We start from the raw sequence: 7,855 nt of genomic DNA, 5'->3' as shown, positions 1-7,855 counted from the left end.
TCTCCCTCTGCCCCTCCCACTGATCTCTCTCTAAAATAAATTTAAAAATCTTTTTAAAAAAAAGAGTCCAATTCTTCCTTTGCTTCTCTTTTTTTCCACTTTGCTAGTTGTATTTCTTAAATGCCACATATGGGTGAAAGCATATGGTATTTCTTTCTCTAACTTATTTTGCTTAGCACAATACTCTCGAGCTCCATCCATGTCATTGCAAATGGCAAGATTTCATTCTTTTTTATGGCTGAGTAATATCTCATTGTGGGGTGTGTGTGTGTGTGTGTGTGTGTGTGTGTATGTGTATACTATATGTATATGCCCCACATCTTTATTCATTCATCAGTCAATAGGCACTGAGGCTGTTTCCATAATTTTTTCCTACTGATTTCAAATCCAGACTCTCAGAGAGGGAAGAGGCTTGATGGAGAGTCAGCAGCTATAAGGGATGGTGGTGGTATATAAGAAGACTCTGAGACAGACCACTGACATCAGGACCTGAGCTGAAACCAGGAGTTGGACGCTTAACCAACTAAGACTCCCAAGCACTCTAAACTGAGTGAATTTTATAGATGGGGGAGGACCCCTGGGCTCCTGGAGTCAATATTCAGACTACAACAGGACTATTAGGAAATTTACTGGGGAAATATGTCTCTAGTAATTTCTAAACCTTCTAAATCAATTTATCTCCAGTTCTTAAAAAGAACTTAAAAATAGGTTAAAAAAAAAAAAGAGAGAGAGAGAGAAAGAGATAGCTCACCTACAAAGAAATAATTAGAGATTCATTCTGAACACCTACAAATCCAACAGGAGATTGAAGAGAAGAAGAGCAACAATTCTAGAAACAGAAAATCGACCACATTCTGAAAGGTAGGACCGGCATAGAAGTGTATCAAAGCGATGGGAAGATAGACCATGGGGGGAGGGGCTGGCTCCCAGCAAGCAGCAGAGCAACGGAGCACAAAATCAGGACTTTTAAAAGTCTGCTCCACTGAGGGACATCTCTCCAGAGGCTAAACCGGGGTGAAGCCCACACGGGGACAGCATGGCCTCAGGTCCCATGGGGTCACAGAAGGATCAGGGGTGTCTGAGTGTCGCAGAGCTCACAGGTATTAGAGCAGGGAAGCCGGCTACAGAGACAGAGCCAAGGAGTGAGCTCTCAACTTGGGGTTACCTTGAACCGTAATCCATGGCACAGGCCACTGCTCCATGAGTGGGGTCCCCACAAGATCTGCGGGGTTCAGAGACTCCAGGCGGAGCTGTGTGCCAGAGACAGAGATGCTTGTTCACAGGCTGCTCGGAGCACAGCCGGAGGCCAGGAAGATGGGAGTGATTGAGCGCTCTGCTTTTCTCTGAGGGCGCACTGAGGAGTGGGGACCCCAGCTCTTGGCTCCTCCGGGTCGGAGATAGGGAGGCTGCCATTTTCATTCCCGTCTTCCGGAACTCTACGGAAAGCATTCAGGGAGCAAAAGCTCTGGAAAGCGAACCCAAGTGGATTACTCAGCCCGGCGCCTGGTAAGGGCAGTGCAATTCCGCCTCCAGCAAAGACACTTGAGAATCACTACAACAGGCCCCTCCCCCAGAAGATCAACAAGAAATCCAGCCAAGACCAAGTTCACTTACCAAAGAGAACATCAGAATTCCAGAGGAGGAGAAGCAAAGCATGGAATTCGTGGCTTTTCTCCCCATGATTCTTTAGTTTTGCAAAGTTAATTAATTTTTTTAATTTTGTTTTTTTTCTGCTAATTTTTTTAACTTTTACCCTTTCCTCTTTTAACGTTTTTTAACTAGTTTATCTTAACAATACCTTTCATTAAAAATTCTTTTTTCAACATTCATTATTGTAGTCATATTTTATCCTTCATTGTATCCAACTTTTTTTTTTTGTATACACATAGGGTTTTTTCTTCTAAAAAATTTGGGGTACAAGTTCTTCTAATAGATCAAAATACACCATAAATCTAGCACCAGGCTTGTTCTAGTCTCCAGCCTGAGCTAATTGTCTCCACTTTCTTTTTCTTTATTCTCCCAACCAACTTATCAACTCTTTTTTCAGAAATTTAAAAAAAAAAAATCTTTTTTTTTTATCTTTATAGTCATATTCCATCCCTTCATTGGGTTTACCCTTATATATGTTTTTCATTCTTTAAAATTTTGGGAGGTAGTTTCTTTTAAGAGACCAAGACACTCCCAAAATTAAGTGGGTGACCCTGTTCTAGTCACCTGTCTAATATGTATATATATTTTCTTTTTTATATTTTTTCTTTATTTCTTTTCTTTTTAAATTTTTTTTCCTGAACTTCTTTTTACTCCCTTTCTTCCCCCCATGATTTGGGGTCTCTTCTGATTTGGTTAAAGCACATTTTCCTAGGGTCTTTTCCACCCTTTTGGTATTTTATTTGCTCCTTCATATATTCTTATCTAGACAAAATGACAAGGTGGAAAAACTCACAAAAAAAAAAAAAAAAAAAAAAAAAGAACAAGAGGCAGTACCGAAGGCTAGGGATCTAATCAATATGGACATTGGTAATATGTCAGATCTAGAGTTCAGAATGATGATTCTCAAGGTTCTAGCCAAGCTAGGAGGCTATAAAAGGCATGAAAGATATTAAATATCTTCCAGAGAAATAAAAGCCCTTTCTGGAGAAATAAAAGAACTAAAATCTAACCAAGTTGAAATAAAAAAAGCTATTAATGAGGTGTAATAAAAAATGGAGGCTCTTACTGCTAGGATAAATGAGGCAGAAGAGAGAATTAGTGATATAGAAGACCAAATGATAGAGAATAAAGAAGCTAAGCAAAAGAGAGACAAACAACTACTGGACCAGAAGGGGAGAATTCGAGAGATAAGTGACCCCATAAGACGAAACAACATTAGAATAATTGGGATTCCAGAAGAAGAAGAGAGAGGGGAGCAGAAGGTATACTGGAGAGAATTGTAGAGAATTTCCCTAATATGGCAAAGGGAATAAACAACAAAATCCAGGAAGTATAGAGAACCCTCCTTAAAATCAATAACAATAGGTCCACACCTCATCACCTAATAGTAAAATTTACAAGTCTTAGCGACAAAGAGAAAATCCTGAAAGCATCCTGGGACAAGAAGTCTGTAACATACAATGGCAAAAATATTAGATTGGCAGTAGACTTATCCACAGAGACCTGGCAGGCCAGAAAGAACTGGCATGGTATATTCAAAGGACTAAATGAGAAAAACATGAAGCAGAGAATACTATATCCAGCTAGGCTATCATTGAAAATAGAAGGAAAGATAAAAAGCTTCCAGGACAAATAGAAACTGAAGGAATTTGCAAACACCAAACCAGCTCTATAGGAAATATTTAAAGGGGTCTTCTAATCAAAGAGAGACCCTAAAAGTAGTAGATCAGAAAGGAACAGAGACAATATACAGTAACAGTCACCTTACAGGCAATACAATGGCACTAAATTCATATCTTTCTATAGTTACCCTGAATGTAAATGGGCTAAATGCCCCAATCAAAAGACATGGGGTATCAGAAGGGATAAAAAAAAAAAAAAAACATCAATATGCTGCCTACAAGAAACTCATTTTAGACCCAAAGACACCTCCAGATTTAAAGTGAGGGGGTGTAAAACAATTTACCATGCTAATGGACATCAAAAGAAAGCTGGGGTGGCAATCCTTATATCAGATCAATTAGATTTTAAGCTGAAGACTATAATAAGAGATAAGCGAGGACACTATATCATACTCAAAGGGTCTATCCAACAAGAAAATCTAACAACTTTAAATATCTATGCCCCGAACATGGGAGCAGCCAACTCTATAAACCAATTAATAACAAAATCAAAGAAACACATCGACAGTAATACAATAATAGTAGGGGACTTTAACACTCCCCTCACTGAAATGGACAGATCATCCAAGCAAAAGATCAACAAGGAAATAAAGGCCTTAAATGACACACTGGACAAGATGGACATCACAGATATATTCAACATTCCCTCCCAAAGCAACAGAATACACATTCTTCTCCAGTGCATATGGAACATTCTCCAAAGTAGATCACACCATGGGTCACAAATCAGGTCTCAACAGGTACCAAAAGATTGGGATCATTCCCTGCATATTTTCAGACCACAATGCTCTGAAGCTAGAACTCCATCACAAGGGAATGCAAGCTGGTGCAACGACTCTGGAAAATATGGAGGTTCCACAAAAAGTTGAAAATAGAGCTACCCTATAACCCAGCAATTGCACTACTGGGTATTTACCCTAAAGATACAAATGTAGTGATCCGAAGGGGCACGTGCACCTGAATGTTTATAGCAGCAATGTCCACAATAGCCAAACTATGGAAAGAACCTAGATGTCCATCAACAGATGAATGGATAAAGAAGATGTGAGATATATATATATATACTAATATTTATATTTATAATGGAATACTATGCAGCCATCAAAAGAAATGAAAACTTGCCTTTTGCAACGACGTAGATGGAACTAGAGGGTATTATACTTAGCAAAATAAGTCAATTGGAGAAAGACAACTATCATATGATCTCCCTGATATAAGGAAGTGGAGATGCAATATGGGGGGCTTGGGGGGTAGGAAAAGAATAAATGAAACAAGATGGGATCGGGAGGGAGACAAACCACAAGAGGCTCTTAATGTCACAAAACAAACTGAGGGTTTCTGGGAGGAGGGAGCAAGAGGGTGGTGAGGTTATGGACATTAGGGAGGGTATGTGCTATGGTGAGTGCTGTGAAGTGTGTAAACACGATTCACAGACCTGTACCCCTGGGGCTAATAAATTATATGTTTATAAAAATTGATTTTAATTATTAAAAAAAAAGAAAGAAAGACAATTGACTTTCTCCATGATAATTAAGACCAAGAAGCAATGGAAAAAATACCTTCAAAGTGTTAAGAAGGATACCCAGAAAAAAACTATCTTTCAGAGATGAGAGTCAAATAGTCATTTACAGATAAAAACAGAGTGCTTAAAGTTGACCCTTGAACAACATGGGTTTGAACTGTACAGGTCAACTTATATGAGGATTTTTTTTTAATACAGGACAGTATTATAAATGTATTTTTTCCTTCCTTATAATTTTAATATTTTCTTTTCTCTAGCTCACTCTCGCTTACCAAGAATACAGTATGTAATACATAAAACATACAAAATACATGTTATTCAACTATTTATGTTTTCTGTAAGGCATCCACTCCAACAGTAGGCTATAAGTAGTTAATCTGTGGGAGAGGCAAAAGTTATACACAAACTTCCAACTGTGCAGGAAATCAGTGCCCCTAATCCCTGCATTGTTCAAGGTCCACCAGTACTATCAAGAGTTTCACACTAAGGGAACATCTAAAGTTTGCACTTCAAGAAAGAAAAGGACCCCAGAAAAATCATCAGAAGTACAAAAAGGAATGATATAAAGAGAAGTCAGTCAAGAAAATAGATAGCGTTCTTAGGTGCAACTAAGATTTTTAAATAGGCTGATTTCTAAGTAGGGGTCAACTGAAAGGCTACCGTTGGCCCAGCACAATTGCCGGAAAGGCTCACGGGAGCAAAGATCAGATCCAAATACGAAGCCATAGAAGAGTCCATGAGCACACAGCTGCAGCTGCAACCCAAACCGCTGGCGCCCGACTGTGTATCACACAACCTCCCCCAGAACTGGGTACTGGGTACCGCCTCTCAAACTGGATCTTACTGAGATTCTCCACTGCCTCCACTTCTTATGCACATGCTCCTGATGCAAAGTCCATGTGGATGTGCCTGACTGATCAAGCCTAGGTGATATGCATGGGGTTGAGCTGAAGGCTGAGATGGCAACTATGTGGGTTGTGGGGTTGCATTTCATACCAACACTCCTATGTACAGATATGCCAAACACAGGAATAGGGGTTCTGGGCAAAGCAACATATTTGATAATGTCTACTACAGGCAGATACTTTAAAAATAGTATCAGATCCTTATGGTAAAAAGTAAAAACCAAAAGGATAAGACTGTAACTAATGCAGATTGTTTTATTTAAGATTTTTTAAATAACTAGGATTGTAGTGAGTAGGCAGAGACATAACCCAAGCAAAAGAGCTTATTGGAAAAATGACAGCTGAAGGTCCTCTGAAAGTGAAAATCCGTAGGCAGACATCCACAGAGTGGGGAAGTTCCAGGGCAAATCCTTGTGTTTGTGCAAAAGTCTTAGGCCTCCAAGAAAAGCAAGGGTCGATTATCTGTGGAAGAGCACAGGCATATCAGCCAAGGAACAGCTGATTATCCCATCACTAGTCACTGCTTGGCCCAGCTCTCAATCTCTCCCTCTCTAAGTCTTCAAATCAACACAGCGCCTGGGGGCTCCCCACAAGAGCAGGGGCCCAGGAATGTGCATGGAAATTGGACGTTGATATGAAGCCAGTGATATGGAATAGGTGGGCAGGTTGGAGGTAGGCACCAGAAATACAACAAAACAGCAAGCTGAAGTGAGGCAAGAAGGAGGCTGGAAGAATATGGTTATTAAAGGCCAAGGTTGTTTTAAAAGGTGAGGAACAAGAGCAGAACTACAGGTAGTGAGCAGCAGGTACGGCAGTACACGGAACAGTAGGCAGGTGTAATATAAAGCTTAAGAAATTAACAGAAACTGGGGTGCCTGGGTGGTTCTGGTGGTTAAGAGTCTGCCTTTGGCTCTAGTCATGATCCCAGCATCCTGTTCAGTGGGGAGCCTGCTTCTCCCTCTCCTTCTGTCTGCTGCTCCCCTTGCTGTTGCGCATTCTCTCTCCCTCTCTGTCAAATAAACAAATAAAATCTTAAAAAAGAAAAATTAACAGAAATTGAGAAAAGTTGGAGGTAGGGTAAGCATTGTCATATACCTAGACACCAATAAGTAATAATGGAAAACAATTACATTTGGTAAGACATTGATATTTGTATAGCGAGAAAAAGAAAAAAAGAACTCTTTACGTCTCTGTTTATGGTTAATTTTCCAATTTTTTTCATTATCATTTTACTCATTCATTTAAAAAGTGCTTATTAAATATGTGAAGACTGGAATGACATCCTGCCATGTCTTTGCACTCATGGAATTTACAATCCAGTGGATAATAAGGACAAAAATTAGTAAATGATTGAATAAATTAAAAAGAGATCATGAGTCCTAGTGGGCTGTGATAGAGAATATGCGTCTAAGGGGGTATGTTCTATTGAGGAACTGCCTCTTGAGATGACATCTAAAATAAAGATGAGAGGAGGCCTTCATGTGAAGAGTCGTGCCTTATGGGGGTGGGGGTGGAGGGCAGAGGGAACAGCATGATGGTTCTTCCCATCATATGATCCTACATATCAATGTGGTAATGATGATATGTGTAATGAGGACATAGGAGAAGCACAAAACCAGTCTTGTTGGCATAGGGAAGTTTTCCCAGGATTCTCAAATGTTGTTTTCACTTCCATGAAAATGCTGAAACACGAATAGGGTCATTTTCTGTATCATTTGGATGACCCTATAAAACTGAATACTGCATACAATTCTATTACCCAAGTATGTGTTCATGATCTATAACTTTCCTTATAGTTCGAAGACTGAATAGAAAGAACAAGTCATGGTAATCCTTCCTCTTTTCAACCTCCAGGTTTAATTTTTGTTACATTAACCAAAAGCACTGGCCACAGCCCATCATCTGAGTACCTTTTCCTGGTTCCTCCATACCTCTGTGTCCTCTTCATATTGGAGAACCTCAGGGATCAGTTCCTGGTACTCCTCTCTGTCTGCATTCATTCCCTTGGAGAACCTATTCAGGTTCTTAGCTTTAAATATCACATGGATGTCAGTGACTCCAAAATTTACCTTTCCATCCTAGACCTTGTCTCCAAA

The sequence above is a fragment of the Mustela lutreola genome, chromosome 7, assembly GCF_030435805.1.
Source record: "Mustela lutreola isolate mMusLut2 chromosome 7, mMusLut2.pri, whole genome shotgun sequence".
Lineage (NCBI taxonomy): Eukaryota > Metazoa > Chordata > Mammalia > Carnivora > Mustelidae > Mustela > Mustela lutreola.
This window is presented reverse-complemented; position numbering follows the sequence as displayed.